Source organism: Tachypleus tridentatus, chromosome 9 (assembly GCF_004210375.1).
Source record: "Tachypleus tridentatus isolate NWPU-2018 chromosome 9, ASM421037v1, whole genome shotgun sequence".
In the NCBI taxonomy this organism is placed as follows: Eukaryota; Metazoa; Arthropoda; class Merostomata; order Xiphosura; family Limulidae; genus Tachypleus; species Tachypleus tridentatus.
The window spans coordinates 76,704,708-76,723,958 of NC_134833.1; the positions used below are offsets into that span (position 1 = coordinate 76,704,708).

Below are 19,251 nucleotides of genomic sequence, written 5' to 3' on the forward strand. Positions count from 1 at the left end.
TGTCAGAAAGAATTATCATGTGTAGATTTAATCACAAATTCATTAAAACTAGAAATAAGTTCACGCTGCCGAAACTTCAGTGGGGAATAACTGATTAGCCACGCGAGAAGAACGCTCTTATAAAACTTGTACGAAAAAACACGCCAAAGAAAGTGCGCGTATTACGACGTGTCGAAGAAACGCTACAAGTGCACGACACATAGTACCTCAGATCCCGACTACTGTTGATGGCACGGGGTCTCACGAAATTGCGAGCTCTCTACCGGAAAAGCTCAGAACTAGTTCTGTTAGTGTTATTTCCAGGCGGAAAATGAGAGCATTGATATTTGACAAGCAACTATTCTTTGCTTTCCCAACCGCTCGAGACCGAATGCGGTCGCTTTGATCATCTCCTCAAAACGTGCGTGGCATGTTTTTGTACGTGTGCTATAAAGTGGAAAAAGTAGGGAAGTTCGTAAATATATAATACCCACAGTTTTTGTGTTAAATATAAAATATTTGATCTTTATTCAACATAATAAACATACATATGATTAAATTCACAGTATAACCTATAACTTGTTTATATGAAGATATAGACAACTACTCAGTTACCAAATGATTCATTCTACAAATAAGTTAATTCTCAGATTATCTAGTCTGGATGATAAAAAGTCCGTGATAGTCTATAAAATTTTGTACAAATGCCATATTTCATGTACTACCTTATTTATTTTTGTTTTACGTCTATCAAATATTCACCACTTCTCCCTAACGTTCTTATATAACTTCCAGAATGAGTTTACCTACATGAACCTACTAACTTTGGTCACTGTTAATCTGTGCTGTGGTAACTTTACATTATCAGCCTGATGTTTGGTGATACTTTATACTGGACAGGAATCTGTCATTTGCTTCGATAAACGATAGAGACCAAAATGCATCTGTTTCTGTTAAGAAACAATAAATGAATTATTACCAAAGAAGATTATGTCTTGAAGTATTTTACATAACTTCAGCTACATTACTTTAAAATACAAACTTTTTAAAAATTTTATATGCAAGTCAATCATATATTAATCGTACTTTTGGAATATACATGTTAATTGTATCCTAATTACAATTTTATATATGATTACCTTGGAATTTATAGGTCAATTATATCTCAGTTATAATTTTAAGGCATGAATAATTCGGAACACAAAAAGTAAGAAGGTATATTTTTACTACACTTTTAATGTAACATTCACATGAATTATAGATTACTTAAGTTAGGAGATGCTTCTCTTTTTGATCAAACATGCTCGCCCTTTCAGCTGTGGGGGCGTTATAATGTGACGGTCAATCCCACTATTCGTTGGTAAAAGAGTAGCCCAAGAGTTGGCGCTGGGTGGTGATGACTAGCTGCCTACTCTCTAGTCTTACACTACTAAATTAGGGACGGCTAGCACAGATAGCCCTCGAATAGCTTTGTGCGAAATTCAAAAACAAACAAACAAACCTTTTCATCATGAATGAATCTATCGAACTTCTCATTTAAATTCTGTTGCATTAATTTTGTGATAAAATCTAAAATGATTTAGAAAATGGTTAACGTTAAATAGTAGATTTAAATGAACGATTACAGTTTAACAGACAGTACTACTGCCACTTGTTCCTGAGATCTCAGGTTTAAATCCTATACAATAGTTCATTCTCAGAACTTTATACTTGCAAATGTATTGTTTTACTGGCCAATTCATTAATTTAAATGGGCTGTTGCAGTTATATAAACAGTCCAATCGCTTTTTATTCCTAGGTCTACGGGTCCAAATCCTACGAACAGTCCTTCTCAAGATGACAGCAGACAAAAGTAACCGAAAACTTAGAATGAGTTAGAAACAGTTGTTTGAAGGAAGCTAAATATGTAACAACTAGCTAACTAAGTAATGTTGTATACGGTCGGTAATCTTTAATGAAAAATATCTTACCGTGATTGTATTAAAGTGTAGTTTGTTCTTACTTATTTACTTCAAACCCCAAAGATTGGACAAACTCTTAACAACATTTTGACAACAAAGTTCGAGAAAACGATCTTTACTCTCTAGATAATACAGTGACAATATTTTTATTTCAGCCAACTTTTCGGCATTGCGGTATTCATCAGGGATGGTAATACAAGAAAGGTTTGTAACAATATTAGTGAAACGTAACATTGTAGTTGTGAGACTGTTTATGTTTGAATCTGTTTTTTTTACAACAATGATTTTTTACAACTACGTAATGTGTTTATTATTGGGTTTATTATTTCAAGCGGCTCAGCATGGTCCTGTAGCAAGGGCGCTCGAATTCCCGTCACACCAAACACGCTCGCTCTTTCAACTGTAAGGGCGTTATTATGTGCGGTCAACCCCACTATTCGTTGGTAAAATAGTAGCCTAACAGTTAGCGGTGGATGGTGACGACTACTTGCTTCCCCTCTAGTCTTACACTGCAAAAATTAGAGACCGCTAGCAAAGATAATCCTCATGTATCTTTGTGCGAAATTCAAAACAAACATTATTTGAAGGAGGAAAGAAACGTTTTTATTTACTTCCAGCTCTCGCGACAACATACGTAACTGTTAAAAAATATTTTATCTTTTGAAGGTTTTCTCATGGATGAAAAATTTATGGAAACGCAAAACAATATTGTTGTAACTTAATGTATTTTTACTGCGTGACGTTTCTGTAATCGTAGCTTGAGTGGTCAGTGTTCACATTTCAGCAGACGTTCGGTTGTTGATGTTTTTTTAACAGAGTAATTCTCGTAGTACAACGTTCTAACTAAGAATAACGTATTTTAACTTAATATATAATATGACTAGTGATTCCGTACATTGTTTTCGAAATGGTATCGGTAATTATCGGTAATGAGACTTATGACGTTTCACCCTATCTTCAACTTATCCTTCTATTGACCGTACTATAAAATTTTTTGTACCATTTTGAAACACAATATTCTAAAGATACAAAGGTTATATTCGTTATTAAATTGTATTATCTTAATTTTGATGTATTTTAACAAATGTATAAATATTTGATAACCAAACCTTATCTCTGAAACTATTCAAGGGTTTTCACGTCATATCTTGTACAACTGCGTATTCTTTGTCTAATAAACATAGACGACGAATAATTTATAACTTTTAATGAGTATAGTCAAACAATAGCACCCATCAAGCGTACAAGGAAACTTCAGTTCAAATGTCGGTTTTTCCACGGATGTTTATTAATACACGATGGTCGATCAGCGGAACGTTCGAACAGTCAATATCTTCAAGTACCCATGACAAGGCACACGCCATTTATCAATTTGGAGCTTTCAGGATGAAGTACTTAACAACGTTGGTTGTCAATATCAGGAAGTGTAACTTCTGCAACGCGATCTATTACTATCAAGTACGTTCGATATTTTTTTTCTGTTTAAAATTCAATACCTAACATTCTCGAGCACATGTTTTATTAAATAAAATGGATTTAAATCTCAAAATTATAGTTTTTAGTAGACTAAGATTTAGAAAAAAACCTTCTGGTATACATATATCTATATATTGTTATGGAGTTTTCTCGTTAACTACAGGATAAAATTGATTTTGAAAAACTTGGTTTGAATAAAAGGTATTGCATCTTTATAGTATGTGGTAGTATTATACAATCGAACATATCGCTAAAAACGAGTGGACACAACTGCTGAAACCACGTTCTAGAGTAAGTGTCAGTTTGTATTTTATTATATACGAGGTCTGTTCAAAAAATACTCGGACTGACGTCATAAAACAAAATGTACTTTATTTAGAAGTTACAGGTCTGGAACCCCTTCAAAGTACTCTCCTCCACAACGCACACACTTATCCCAACGGTGTTTCCACTTGTTGAAACAGTCCTGGTACGCTGTTTTTGTAATGTCTTCCAGCTCCTTCGTCGCATTTGCCTTAATCTCGGGAATCGTCTCAAAGCTTCTTCCTTTCAAGGGTCTTTTGAGTTTGGGGAACAAGAAAAAATCGCAAGGAGCAAGGTCAGGTGAGTAGGGGGGGGGAAGAACAGTGATCGAGTGTTTGGCCAAAAACTCACGAGTTCTGAGAGCTGAATTTCGCAGCAACACGGTGCATCTTCAATTTTTCGGTCAAAATCTCGTAACAAGATCCAACTGAATAAAATAGTTTGGCCATGAAGTTTCATTAAGACCTTTCTTCTGATAAGAAACTCTACCTAAATAAATCGGAACTAAAAACCAACCTAGTCATTAATGTAAACTCCTCAGCAAGCTCCCTGACAGTCAGACGTCGATTTGCCCGCACCAGGGTGTTGATTTTGTTGACGTGTGGGTCGTCAGTTGACGTGGAAGGACGTCCAGGACGCCCATCATCTTCAATGGACTGTCGACCATCCTTAAAACGTTCATGCCACTTGAAACATGCCGTACACTTCATAGCAACATCACCGTAAGCCGTGTTAAGCATAGCAAAAGTTTCAGTCGCAGATTTTCCAAGTTTAACACAAAATTTCACACCAAGTCGTTGCTCCTTCAGGTCATTCATTCTGAAATCCGCCAAACGAAAAAATCGCACTTCACTTGAATGTAGCTAATACACAAATGAAGATATCTGCAATCGGGAAATGGCGTCGTAATCAGCTGATCTGTGCGAACCTAGCGACACCAAGCGGATTCCTCTGGAACCAACTGGAGCCGCGACATTCAAACAGTCCGCGTATTTTTTTTAACAGACCTCGTATATTATTTTACGTGTATCTGGTTAGACTGGCGTTACGTATTACAATTTATCTCCGACGAACCTCCACTTTATTATGTTACATAATACAATTTCAAATAGCCTGAAACCGAGTTAAATTGTAATTTAAATTTAGGAGTTGAAGAAATGTATCAAATTCATGATGTTTCCCAACAAGATTGATACACACAATGTTTTTCTTAATACAAATATGTTTTAATATACACACAATAATACAATTTATAATAACGGTTATTACAAATAATATTACAAACACTTACAAATAATATTGAGTCCTCTATCCGTTTCGTAATTTCCTTGATAACTTGTCGTGGGTTCACGACGAGCGGATTTATTCTAAGTTGACATAGGTATAATTCACTTAACGGGGAGTTAGCTAGCTGTTGACACATGAGTGTTTCACAGCTGAAGTTATACAATGTCTTCATAGAAATATTAACGTCAGATGTTAATTCGCTGAAATTAAGCGGTTTGTAATGTTCAAAATCTATAAACGTTCCTGCCCACATATCTGTAGTTTTCTGATTAATAAGCGTTTACCACATTTACAGCTTCCGACGTTTATTGTACACCAACTGTGGCAAAACAACAATATATACTGTCTCTCCGCTTGTTGTGATGGAATTTCAGTTGGCAACAATACTGGCAATCACTAGTATTTACACACACGTATACATTGTTGATTTTTGTACTCGAGAGTCTTGTACAAATTTAGTGAATAGGCGGTAATATCGCAGTAAACATCGATACATGTTATATGCATTTCTAAATATTTTTTAACTGAATATTTAACATCGATATTAAAATAAACATGCAATAGTAAATCCGTTACACTACTGTGTTTGATTATTTACATTAATGACTAGGTTGGTTTTTAGTTCCGATTTATTTAGGTAGAGTTTTTTATCAGAAGAAAGGTCTTAATGAAACTTCATGGCCAAACTATTTTATTCAGTATTTGATCGCATTTTTCCATCTTTTCCTGCTGTTTGTCGAATGTGAAAATGCGTTTCCAGTGTTTCATAAAAGCTGTTCAGTTGTTCAGTAGTTAAATCTGTTTTATCTCAATGTTTAAAAAAACAACTTTACACAGTGACACTGACGTCGCTGTTTCCCAACATTCTTTCTCACGAAGTATTGCAAAATTTCATCTTAGTTACCATGACATTTTACAATAAAGTCGGGGTTTTTATTTCCTTCTTTCTCCCTAAAAAAGATCACAGTGCTTCATCAATATTTCCCAGGAGACTACCTGTTTTTTTCTTATTCGTCTGAAAAGCTTGCAGTATTTCGTTCTTAGCTTGCTCAACATTTTAGAGAAGGCTACATTTTGTTTTACATCGTTGTTCTAGGAAAGCTCACAGTGCCTCGTTATTAGCTACCCTAATATTTTACATGCAGAAGACTAAGACAGGATTTTCTTTTTTTTTCTTCTAGAGAATAAGGGTTAAGATATCCATCTCCTTTGCCGTTTTTCATTTCCCTGTCTCTCCTTAACCTAATTAACCTAATTACACTCAAGCTGTTTTGCTGTAGAAGTAAACCAGAAACATAAACAGAAATAACCTTCGGAGTTAGATACAATATACATACGTGTCTAATATATACATATGTGTATTATTGTGTAAAGTGTACAATATTCAGAACGTTTAGAAGGTCTTTTTCAATTGATTTCACGATACGATATGAAACACACCATAAATTCAATGTAATATTTTCACCGCATTCTGACTTAGTATTAATTAAAATTAATAATAATATAATATTGACTATTTTCTATACAAATTTGGTCTAACACAAACTGTGATGGAGAAACCGAATATTTTATAGATGAAAAGAGGTAAACTGTTAACATGGTACATATTAATTTGGTATGCAAGCTGTTTTCTATAAAATCCTCTTGATTTGCATGATATTATAGAGTTTTCCTTCTACAATATCCATGCAATGAGAAACATGAAAAACAATGCAACTAAATATGCTATTGTTGTCTGTATAAACAGCAATAAGGTGAACTAACAAGGTTTTTCAATACCCTTTACAACGGAATTTTCACACGTTACTATGCAAATTACTTGCATTATACATTTTTAGATTATATTAATCATAAAGAAAAAATTAAGATTTTCGTGTATTCATTCATTTGACTTAGGGAGTGAAATGTAACACGTGAGTAAAGTGTCTCTTCGCCTGTTACGATGGCTATCTTTTATAATCATTAGACGAAGTTCTCGAAATTTAAAATTAAAATAAACATATAATAGTTTTTTTGTTTTTGAATTTCGCGCAAAGCTACACGAGGGCTATATGCGCTAGCCGTCTCTAATTTAGCAGTGTAAGACTAGAAGGGAGGACAACTAGTCATCATCACCCACCGCCACCTCTTGGACTACTCTTTTACCAATGAATAGTGGGATTGATCGTCACATTTTAAAGCGCTCCAACGGCTGGAAGAGCGAGCATGTTTGGTGTGACGGGAATTCGAACCCGTGACCCTCGGATTACGAGTCGAATGACTTAACCACCTGGCCATGCCCGGCCATATATAATAGCAAATCCGTTACATAGAAAAAATTGGACGTCTTTAAAAACATGTATTAATTAATGCAAGAAACATAAAAAAAGTTGAAAAAAGATGCATTTTGGATACTGTGATTGAAGGTCATATCTTTTCAATCGACCATAATATTAACTGGAACAATATCGGAATTTTCGTCGATTCTATCATCTTTACTAGCGAATATTTCATGAAATTTGGCATATCGCCAAGAACCACAGAAATTTCATGAACTGTTATCCAAGTCAGTAGTTCCTCCTATATATTTAAAAATCATCGTTGCATCCGTAAAAATAATTACATCTCGCCATCTGTTGTCTCTATTTTTTCGTTTATATGACTGAGAGATTTCAAACATTGTTTAGCAAGCCCATGGAAGCGATGACTGGTGGTTGTTGAAACGTTGGGCAGTTTTTATGTTTATATCTTTCATCGGTGTATTACTCTTATTTTAATCATTTATTAAAAGTGATGTTTCATTGTTAACAGAATGCATGGTGAACTACAAGAGAACCAAATATTAACAAAGACAGAGTGCATGGTTAACTACAAGAGTACCAAATATTAACAAAGACAGAGTGTATGGTGAACCACAATAATTAAAACAAATTGCTATTACTTATACAAGATGCAAATTGGAAGCTGTTCCTTACACAAACTTATTTTGAATATTGTGGTTAACTTGGCAGTAATTCAGTGTGTGGTTTGACTGTTTATATGGGGAAAGCATAAACCAGTTGAGAAATTTACATTGATATAACAAAACTTAACACACTGTCTTGTTTTTGACTACATACCTTCTACACTTTTTGCCATACTGAATTATTTAGAAATGTATGTTGTGTTCATTATAACGTGTATTTAGTATTAAAATGAGTGGCGTTGAAGTGACGTTCACTTCTTTTTCCGAAAGAATTTAGGCTTTCTCTAGATTGTTACATTTCCATGTAGCTATGCAGATCGTATTATTTCTATATTGAATTCAAATACGTAGCAGGTTATTTGCGAGAAGCATGTACGAGAACAGAACCAATTACTTATTCACACTCGTCTGTTAAGTAAAGTACAAAGAAAAGTTTAGTTTTAGTATCCATCTGCGAGTATTCGTTTAACAATGACAACTTATGCTTCTCGATGGATAAAGTGCCTCTTTTTCACCTTTGTAATGACTAGTACAAACAACAAACCAGCAGAACCTTACTACTATAAACATAACACTTGAACTTGGCGATGTTAACAATAAGTATCTTGAACCTGTTAGTACAAAGGATAGACTACTTGAACCTAACTATACCAACAACATACCACTTGAAACCTGGCTAATGTTAACAATAAATTAAATAAATTAAACAATGTTGCAGCTGTGTAAAACAGTCAAAGCTTAATCTCTTTATCGTTAACCGAAGTATATTCACTTTGTATTTAAGTGATTTTCTGTGATAAATAGGTACTATTATAGTTATTTCATAATATACATATGAACACTCACAATATTGAAGATAATGTTAACAGACTTATACATCGCACCTGGATAATTGTGAAACGATTGTTATTACACTAGTAACAATCAAATTCACGTAGTTCAAAACACGCATTTTATGTAGATAAATATTCAATATCATACACTTACCTCAAAGTAAGCGTACCATGTACTTGCGGCTCAAGCGTCGTTGGATTTTCCAGCACGACAATGACCCTAAGAACACATCGAAATATGTGCAATTCTGGTTGCAGAGGAACCATATAAGCGTTCTGGAGTGGCCATCGCAGTCACCCGATCTCAACCCAATTGAAAACGTTTGGCATGAGTTGAATACCAGGGTTCATCAGCGTCATCCGAAAAACTTGCAAGATTTGGAGGCCTTCTGTAAAGAAGAATGGAAGAAAATACCAGTCGAGTACCGTCAAACGATCATGGAGGGCTATGAGGAGAGATTGCGCCAAGTAATTCACCTGAAACACTACACAACTGACCATTAAAGTAGACGCACGAACATCTTCTGCCTCTCCTATGTTCAGTTATTTGTTTATACACAATTTATTTGTTGTTTAATTTACATAAAAATTTATGTAGATGTGTGTTAATATAATATTTATAATATATTAATTCGTGAGCGTTTTTAAATAATTTCATTCAAGCATTACATGCAAGACTATACAATACTTCAATGCATGAACACATTACACCCAAAACATTTATTATGATACTTTATTTCATGTATTACCTAGGTATATAGTATGCATTATTTTAAACGAAATTGCAAGAAAATAAATGCGAAAAGCAGATGGTGTCGAAAATGCTCGATTTTGTCCACTTGACATTCCATTGAATGAGCTGAAAATGAAAGCAAAAATTAAAGACATATGAAAATCAAACACACCATCTATTAGAGCAAAAAATTATCTACCAAATGATATGAAATATTTTGCGAAAGCGTTTCATTTATAAATATATTTTTTAACTTGAAAAAACGCTCACGAATTATTCCTCAACCCAATATTTTACTTCTATTTTCACTATTACTATTACTATTTTACTATTACTTTTTAAGTTATGAGCAAAAGAACCACTCGGGACGCAGGGGTACGAACACTTTTTGTCGTAACTGTAGGTCTATCTAGTTGAAAAAGCATTTTATTCTCTTGTACATTAGAAAATAACATGTTTATTGAGATATACTCATCCGAATATTTTTTAAACTTTTGCACGTGTCCTGCATTTAGCATATCCTTGTAAAAATTATGCGAACAGTCGTAAACTTGCATTAATCTTCGCTTTAAGCTACAGTTACACATTACAGTGAGCATTTTTTAAAAATATTACTGGCCATGCTTCTGTGCCATCATTTCTCTGTGTCACGTCCAAGTGAATGTACAAGTTAGTGTAAGCTAGGAATTAAATGCCCATTGAATATGTATTATGAAAATTGTCAGTGATATAGGTAATTTAGAATTGTAGGATATCAAACTATATTTGTTTGTTTCTGCCAGTACCTTAATCGTTTGGTGAACAAATAAAGATATCAGTTTCTTTTTTGTATCATACATATCTTAAGTCTCCTTCTTTTGTATGCCTACTCAATCTCTTCTAGTTACCACTCACATTCAAGAGCACAGGATGGCAAAGATGGGTAATGGTAATTACAGTCTCTTTGGACATACAATAGTAACCAGAGTGGTCATTATTGAACTCCTTGGTGTTTAATGAATAATACTATCATCACCAGTATCCACATTTTATAAAGAAATTGAGTGGCATACAAACTTTTAAACACAGTCAGGATACAAATTCCAGAGAACGTATCCAAGGATGATGGTGATGATGCCATTAACGAAACCAAGGACCTTGATAGACAGAAACCTGGAGCTTTTGTCACAGAACTTTAGTTTATTTACATGGAAGAACTAGCAATGAGGATCATTGAATCGTCATAAAAAATGTACTTCTTGCATAGGGTAGTGGGATTCAAAAGGGCATTGAAAGGAATAAAGAGACCTTTCATAAAATCACTGTTGTGAAGTAATGGTCAATGGAGGACCTCAATAGTCAATTGCAATACTATAAATATTGTAGATACATACCTATCAGCAATGGAGTCAAAAATGCAGAGAGACTTGAGATTTTTTAATGAAATAAACTTATTTTAACTTAAATTGGACGATATTTAATAAATTTTCATGTTTTCTTGATTGATTTTAATATTTATTTAATTTTAATTCCAGTGTGCTCGTGCTAACTAATGAATGTTAAATTTCGCTTGGTATTTGTTTTGATTTTTAATTCTGTTTAAAGTGTTGTACAGTTTACCAACCAGTTGTTCTTTTATGTTTATTTTAACTTCTCATTTCTTATTACTCAGTGATTTTTTTTTATATTGATTTTAGATTTTCATTTGATTGGACTGATGCTAATGTCATTATTATTATTATTATTAGTTTTATTCTCTTTTCAATTTTATACTCATGAATGTGCTAACTTTGAGTTAATTTTTGTTATATTTGTCTTATTTATGATTATTCTCAGTTTATGCGGCTCGCGAGTTCGTTTTACCAGTTTTGTATTATTTCATTTTGTATTGTATTTTCCTTCAATATCTCTAGATTTCAACTTTATTTTTATTCAATTCTGTGTTATATACATTTTTATAATATACTCATTGTTATCCAGTTTGTAAGTTATTATGTTTTTTATTTCATTCTATGTCATACCTTAAAATTAACATATTTTTCTTTAACTTTAATTATTCATTATGTCCAATTACATTGTGTTTTATCATGTTGTATTGTACTCGTATTTCAAACTTAATAGCGTATTTTTGGCGTTGTATCTGTTTTCAATTTACGATTTGATTTAATTTTTAATATAGTATCCAGTTTTATATATTTTATGGTTCCATTTAGATTTTATATATAGTTTATTACTTTTTCGTTTCTTTTGGTTTATTTTGTAATCTTAACCAACTTTTGTTTCTTTTGCTTCAATGGTTGTTAACAATAATCCTTTCTGTCTATATATTAACCTCTTTCATCTTGCATGATACCAATGGGAATGATTAGTGAAAGAAACATTAAATTTTTTTGTTTTTTTTAGGCTTGTGACATGGAAGGTCCTGAGATAAAAAAAGCGGGAGTGTAAGAGCTGGAAAGTAACTGATATTATTTATCACTCTACCATTCTACAAAGATCATATACATCTTATTAAAACGAATTAAAACCCACACCACGTCGTTACATCTGTGTCGCTACGTCTAGTCTTGCTCTATCTGATGATGACTCTTGACAGTATATCTGCAGCATAGCAAAATAAGATTTTTGTAAGGTTGCTGTGTTCATCACGCCTTCCTGTAGGCTTTCCATAATCCATCAAGTGTTCGAAAATGATAGTTTATCAGAGCTCATTACCACTTCCGATTTTCCAGAAACTTATAAGTACTACTACATCCGACGACTTGATTAATAAATCTACACATGAATTAGCACTAAAATCAATACCAAGTTCATTATCGAGCTGCTTGAAGTATGCGACCGTTGAATTGATATATCATAGAAGAAATTTGTGTACAGTAGCTTGTGTCATTTTTTCAGATGGAAACAGAGATCCTTCATGGTTAAGTTGCACGCTGTTGCCTGGGGCACGTCGATGGCTTTAGCCAATGATCTTTGTACTCTTGAGTTCTTACCTTTTACAAGATGCCATACTTTGATTGTCATACCTGGAATGAGATTTGTTGCAGGTTTCTTTCAGGATGGTCTAGGACCCAAAGTTAATCCACATTTCTTTCATTTCTAGAGCTTTTAAGTACAAGGAATATCATCGTTTTAGAAATTCTAAACATATCTTTATAATATTAATGTGTGAATATTTTGTGTTTAAAAGAGCTGTTACATACCTTTCCCAAAACCAAAAATATTTGGTGGCATCACACTGTCAACAAAATGCCAAGAAAACTTAAAATGTAGCTCTTCCACTGCAACTTTATAGTGACATAATTGTTGTAAAATAACCATACAATTAAAAACAACAAACATTTCCTGAGGTATATTCACTTAAATTTTCTTTATTTTTCCCTTAAATGTTTTGTATTTTTCTAAAAACTGTTTAAACTGTGTGTGAATAGTTATAAATTTGTATTAGTTCTTATCTAGAACTAGGGTCAACTGCCACAGTGTACATTTAAAAGAACTTATACTCTCCTGGGTTGTATGTCAAACTTGAGTGAAGGTTTTACAGATGTTTACACTAGTTAATATCAGTTGAGGTCAAATTTTCGTTGTATATCTATAATGAAAGTACAGGATTATGAGAAATAACATCCTTCAATATTGTGTCCAAGGCAAATATTCCTTTACTGCATTTTTTAACAAAGGTATGCTTTTACTGTATGCGCTCCAACAACCGTATTGTTCAAAGCAATTAGTTAGCAGGCCAGTATTAATAATACCGTGGATTATCTAAGATTTTGGGATATTTCATTGGAACTTTTGTCTGATTTCACAGTGTAGTTCAGGCACAATTCTCTGATTTTGCCAAATGTGGACATTCCTACAGTCTCTTATTACAGATCTTGTCACCTGTTAGACTTCACTGAATCTGAATATTAAACAACAATGATCTAAACAACCATGTCTAGTAAGCACGTAACCGATATCTACCACTCATAATCAATCTTGGCGATTTACATTACAAACAAACGAAACTCAAAATTATTATATTTAAAACTGTAGCCATCCAACAGATTAGAACCGAACCACTAAGCAAATAAAATATTCACCACACAAACCTGGTTTATTTTCCAAACATTTTCTCTTCCGTTCATAGCCTTGTGGTTTTCTGGAAATAAATCAAATACTTTTTTATGTAAAGCCTTATGGCCATTGCTTCCGCCACCTGCCCTTCATAAATCATCTATACATAGATAAAAACGTTAACATGTTTAATAATGGAGTAGTCTGTGAACGTTTACTGAACCATATAGAAACATGAAGAAACTAGGAGATATATATATTTATGAATGAATCTTTTGTAAGAAAATGTTGACACAGGGCATGTGAGGGACTGAGGAGCCTTGCTAATTTACATTTTTACGTCAGACATCTTTTTATTGGTCAATACTCAGAACCTGCAACACATTAAACATATAGTCCAAGTGAAGTGAGCTTTCAAACAATCTGATTTGCTATTACATATTATATAAAAATATCGAAAGTTAAAGTTAACTGCATTTGCTTTCATGTCAAATACTCAGCCCGAGCCTATTCTAAATAAATCACGTTATTCACTTTTTAAGTTACAAATGCTCTCCAGTGGCACAGTGGTATGTTTGTGGACTCGTACCGCTAGAAACCGGGTTTCGATATCTGTGGTAAGCAGACCACAGATTGCCCATTGTGTAGCTTTGTGCTTAATTCCACACAAAAACAAGTTATAAATATAACAGCATCTTTTCTAAAAATAATATATCACTCAATTACACGAAAATAGAACACAAACGTATTTTATTTGTCAGGATTATCTTTCTATAAATCTATTCTTATGTTCCAATATTCAATTACTAAACTTGTTCATGGTGATTAATGGGTTTTCCTTAAGACGTGTCTCGCACGAAATTTGTCAGAAACATAAAAAAAAATTCTCCTGGAATGATATCTTACAATATTATAACTTTTCACAGATGACTTCCGCTCTGCAATACGTTTTCTAGTATTTTATAAACGCTGGTTATTGTGGGTTTTGATCCTTTTTCCGATAAAAGTTTAGTGTTCACATGTTTCTGTGCAAACAGTCATTAATAAGATCTGTTATTAACTGTTATAAAGTGGTTATATAATAAAAAGAATACATGAGGATTATTTACATAAAACCCATTGTGTAGTTTTACACTTAAAACTAACATGTAAAGGAAAAGAAACATCGAAACTTTGCCTTAATTCAAATAACAAATTAATAAACATCTGGTTTACCTACACATTATAGGTTGTGACAGTTAATATAACAAAACAAATCAAATATTTATTATAGATTATTTACAGTGATAAATGCATTGACAGAATACGTTTGAAGTGTTAAAGAAAGCCGTTATATGAGATATACAATTATATCATTCTACTTTACAATACAATACTTATCAAACCATGAAGTCATCTTTAAATCAGCTCAAATTAATATACCTTCGTGTTTTATTTTACAATTTGTTTTTAACTTACGTTTTGATCTTTAATTTCGATCACTTTATCCAAGCCCGTTATAATGTGACGGTCAATCTCACTATTCGTTGATAAAAGAGTAGCCCAAGAGTTGGCGGTTGGTGGTGATGACCCCTGAGTAGCTTTGCGCAAAATTTTAAAAAATAATCCAAAAGTCTCAAAAAAGTATTATTACTGTCGATTTTCGAGGATAGATGGCGTAAAAATAGCTTTGGGATATAATTCAAAAAAATGTTTTGAATTAAGCACAAAGCTACACAATGGGCTATCTGTGCTCTTCCCACCATGGGTATCGAAACCCGGATTTTAGCGTTGTAAGTCCGCAGAATTACCGTTGAGCCAATGGGGTGCAAAAAATATTTTCTAAGTGAGTATTTGAGTAAAGATAAGTTAATTTAACCCTAACAAATATACTTTTATTTTTAAAAAATCCAAAATATAATAATACCTAAGAAATAAAAGTTAGAATTTAATAGCTTCAGTTACTTCATTATTTTCATGAGAAAACGTGTGAAAAAATATGGAGGAAAAGGTAGAGAAAAAAAGAAACTGCAGCCTTGCTATATTTGACACTTGTATGAATGAATAGCTTTAACACTTTTGTGTTTTTGATAGAATTTGGGGTTATATATAAATCTGTAGCTTATAGTAAAATAGCTCAGTTCAGCCTGCCTGGGAACTTATTCAACTATAGCTTCATATGTAACGCCGTAACAATAATACAAACATCATACCGTTTAAAACTACATACATATAGATGGGAACATGTGCAGTAAAGTCATGTTTCATGAGTCACTGTCCATTTTTCACCACAAGTAATCATTACATATGAGATAGTGCAAGGAATAAGAATCAAGTTTTGAAATAGAACACGTATCTAATTAACTACATTTATTGTTGTCAAAAATATTTACAGCGAAAAAGAGAAAAAAATCTAAAACAAGTGGAATTTAACATTACAATGAGAATAAATTATATTCGTTCTAATACGCTCAGTATACCACTACTTAGAAAGAAAATTGTGTAATAGCATTCCAACTAAAGATCTATTATATACCGCTAACAGCGAGACAACATTATGATCTGGTAGCAACGTCTTTATACTAATTCTACATACATCAGTAGGTTTGTTTTGTTTTTTTGAATTTCACGCAAAGCTACACGAGGGCTATCTACGCTAGCCGTCCCTAATTTAGCAGTGTAAGACTAGAGGGAAGGCAGCTAGTCATCACCACCCACCGTCAATTCTTGGGCTACTCGTTTACTAACGAATAGTGGGATTGACTGTGACCTTATAACGCCCCCACGGCTGCAAGGGTGAGTATGTTTGGTGCGATAGGGATTCGAACCCGCGACCCTCGGATTACGAGTCGAACGCCTTAACCTAACTAGCCATGCCGGCCTGTATATATATCAGTCTTTTACAAACATCGTCTCAAATAGTATACAACGCTTTTAAATAATATTCATTCTTAAATAACGCACCTAAATGAGAGTTTCTATGATTATACGATCCACAACTTCCTGAACCAATATGCTACTAACACGACGAGACAGTTCTGGATAGAAGATCAGGGATCGAAACCTAGGTTTCGTGTCGCTAGAAGTAATTAATTAGTACTCGAAAGATCGGATTTATTGATTTATTTTTAGGACAATTTGAGCTTTGCCCACCGGGAAGCAAACCCAAATTTTATTACATTGAGTTCATGAACTTTACATTGACTTACCAGAGGATACATAGTATATAAAGTAATTAGTATATAATAAATAATAGTATAAAAATTAGTATTTACTAGTTAGTAATTAGAATTAGGTGATTGTATATGTTAATAATTACGACAACAAAATGTAAGGTAATTAATAATAGTATCACGAAAAAGGTTCTTTTTGGTGTGTGTGTGTATTTTGTTTTTTTACGGTGAGTGGCTTCTACTACAAATAGGAAAATATCGTATTTATATTACTGATATTTCTGCTCTATTTAGTAATTGTAAAAACAGTCTATTGAAATGTACGTGATGTTAGAAGTCAATTTAGAACATGATTAAAACATACAATAAGTAGCATACAACGAATTATATGTATTATTTTAATAAAACTTTTAATACCCATACCAGCCGTCTCAAGATATAAATAATCTGTTTATTATTTCTCTTAGATCCATTTTTTGTCAATCTATTTACTTCATAAACACATTTACGATAGATAATACTAATCTTTACATCATTACACGCTCCCAGAGTACAAGCATTAACCGTATAAAAATTGAAGAGGTCCACGAACCCTTTTTACCTCTCTCTTCCCTCTCGGATTGGAATATTAAGTAACTCTCCAGACACAAGGATGAAGACATTTTGTCGCTGGAACTGCGACTTTCGTTCATCTATCTCGTTAGATCTTACCGTCGGCTCGCGGCATGAAAGCCAAAAGTCCCCGCGGTTGACACTCAGAGGTTATAAATCATGGAGGCCCAATTATAAGAAATGCGAGACGTTCATTCATTCCGACTGAGGCGCTGCTTTCCAGTGTTCTAACACATGTCGCTCGGTCTCCTTATTAATGTCCCATTCGTTATGTCAGAGAGCTTGGGTATATTGCAGGCAGTGACAGTGTGCAAGTCACGTGATGCTATGCTATAGTTAAGTTGAAGTGCTAACGTCAAGTAAGGCACTAGTTTTATAGCTAGGTTAATATTATATACTGGGGTGAGGAACCGCTGCAGTTTTATGGTAGTTAAAAAAACGTACTTATAGAAACAAGTGCTTTCACTATCAGCTGCGCACATACAGAAATACGTATATTAATTCATTACGCGCATAAATAGATGCATTCATTACTAATTACCTATATACACGAGTACGAGGAGTTAGACACCAGTTACTTACGAACAGCAACAAGTGTGTATTCTGCCAATCATATATATATACATGTAAAGAATTACTAGATGCTGCCAAACATCGCAATTCCACTCTAACAAGCCTGTGCGGAAGATGGCAAGATCAGTTTTAGGCTACATGTATGTGAACTGTAGACCGTATATAACTATTTCACATCTCCAAAAGGCTGATAGAGCCGCATGGGTGAGCCTGAGAGGTACATGTATATGAGAGAATGGGAGTGCTTTGACCCAGGTTTCTTTGCGCATTTTTCTAAATGAACAATTATTGATTTCGAAGTGTGGCTGGAAATTTGTGAGGTTTGGAGTAAGTTTTAATTCTCTTTTCTGATATTTGTAACAGTTTCAGGCCCTTTATTACAAAAGCTTGTGTAATTATAACAGAAAAAAACTTCACTTCAGACTAGTCTGAATGGTGTTTAGGATTCTATTGCTATTTTAAAAACATTCTACTGTCGGAGGCTTTTCGTTTTCGCTTCTATGGAAACGACTGGAGGCTTGCTTCCTTTCTCTCCCAAAGATACAACTAGTACAGCGGTAAGTCTTCGGATTTAAAACGCTGAAGTCAAGGGTTCGATTTCCCTCGGTGAACTCAGCAGAGAGCCTGATGTGGCTTTGCAATAAGAAAAAAAAACACAAAAAACACCATAGAGACAACTGGACGCCTACTTGTTTCTTCCATGGGTAACACTGAAGATTTACTTCTTCGCAACTTCACTTCGTCTTCTGGTTCTATATCAGCAATCTCGTTATCAAAATATCATTTTCCGATATATTTTTCTAAACATATTATGGACTTTAGCAAATTCGTATAAATAAGAACCTAAAACTCTCTCTACAGACTAAACTAACTTCCGCACAACAAGGAAGAACGTGATTGGCTACAAAAAATTCATTAATTGGTTTAAAAGTTTTCACGCGAAGCTACACAAAGAGCCGGATGCACATCGCTGCCTTACATTTTTAACCGACAGACTAGAGGGAAATCAACCACTTAATAGCGTCCCACAGAAACTCCTCAGCTACTCTTGTTTGATTGAATATTGGGATTTGACCACTATTGTTTTAACACACCCACCACACCAAGTTTTTGCTGAAACGGGATGTAAGCCACGAATCTCGGTTTCATAGTGCGTACCTGATAACTGTTAGCCGATGTCCGGTCTATTAAAATATATATTATTAAAGAAAAACAACCACCCAATCTGAAAATACATTACTTAAACCAGGAGCAAGGCTATTAATAACATATATTATAAAAAATACAATTTCAATAGGATAAAGAAAATATAAAACAGCTTAAAAAGTAGGGTAAAAATGTTTCAAGAGAACGACCTTCA

General features: G+C 33.6%; 1 long non-coding RNA gene across 1 annotated transcript; it reads right to left on the reverse strand.

Annotated features, from left to right (window-relative positions):
* Positions 1-579: 579 nt before the first annotated feature.
* LOC143227152 (uncharacterized) lies at positions 580-17,551 on the reverse strand. The gene is made up of 4 exons (XR_013014906.1): positions 17,308-17,551; positions 13,590-13,639; positions 8,938-9,172; positions 580-929 (listed from the first exon to the last, which is right to left on the reverse strand). It is a non-coding gene; the product is annotated as an uncharacterized LOC143227152 (long non-coding RNA).
* Between the last annotated feature and the right edge of the window lie 1,700 nt (positions 17,552-19,251).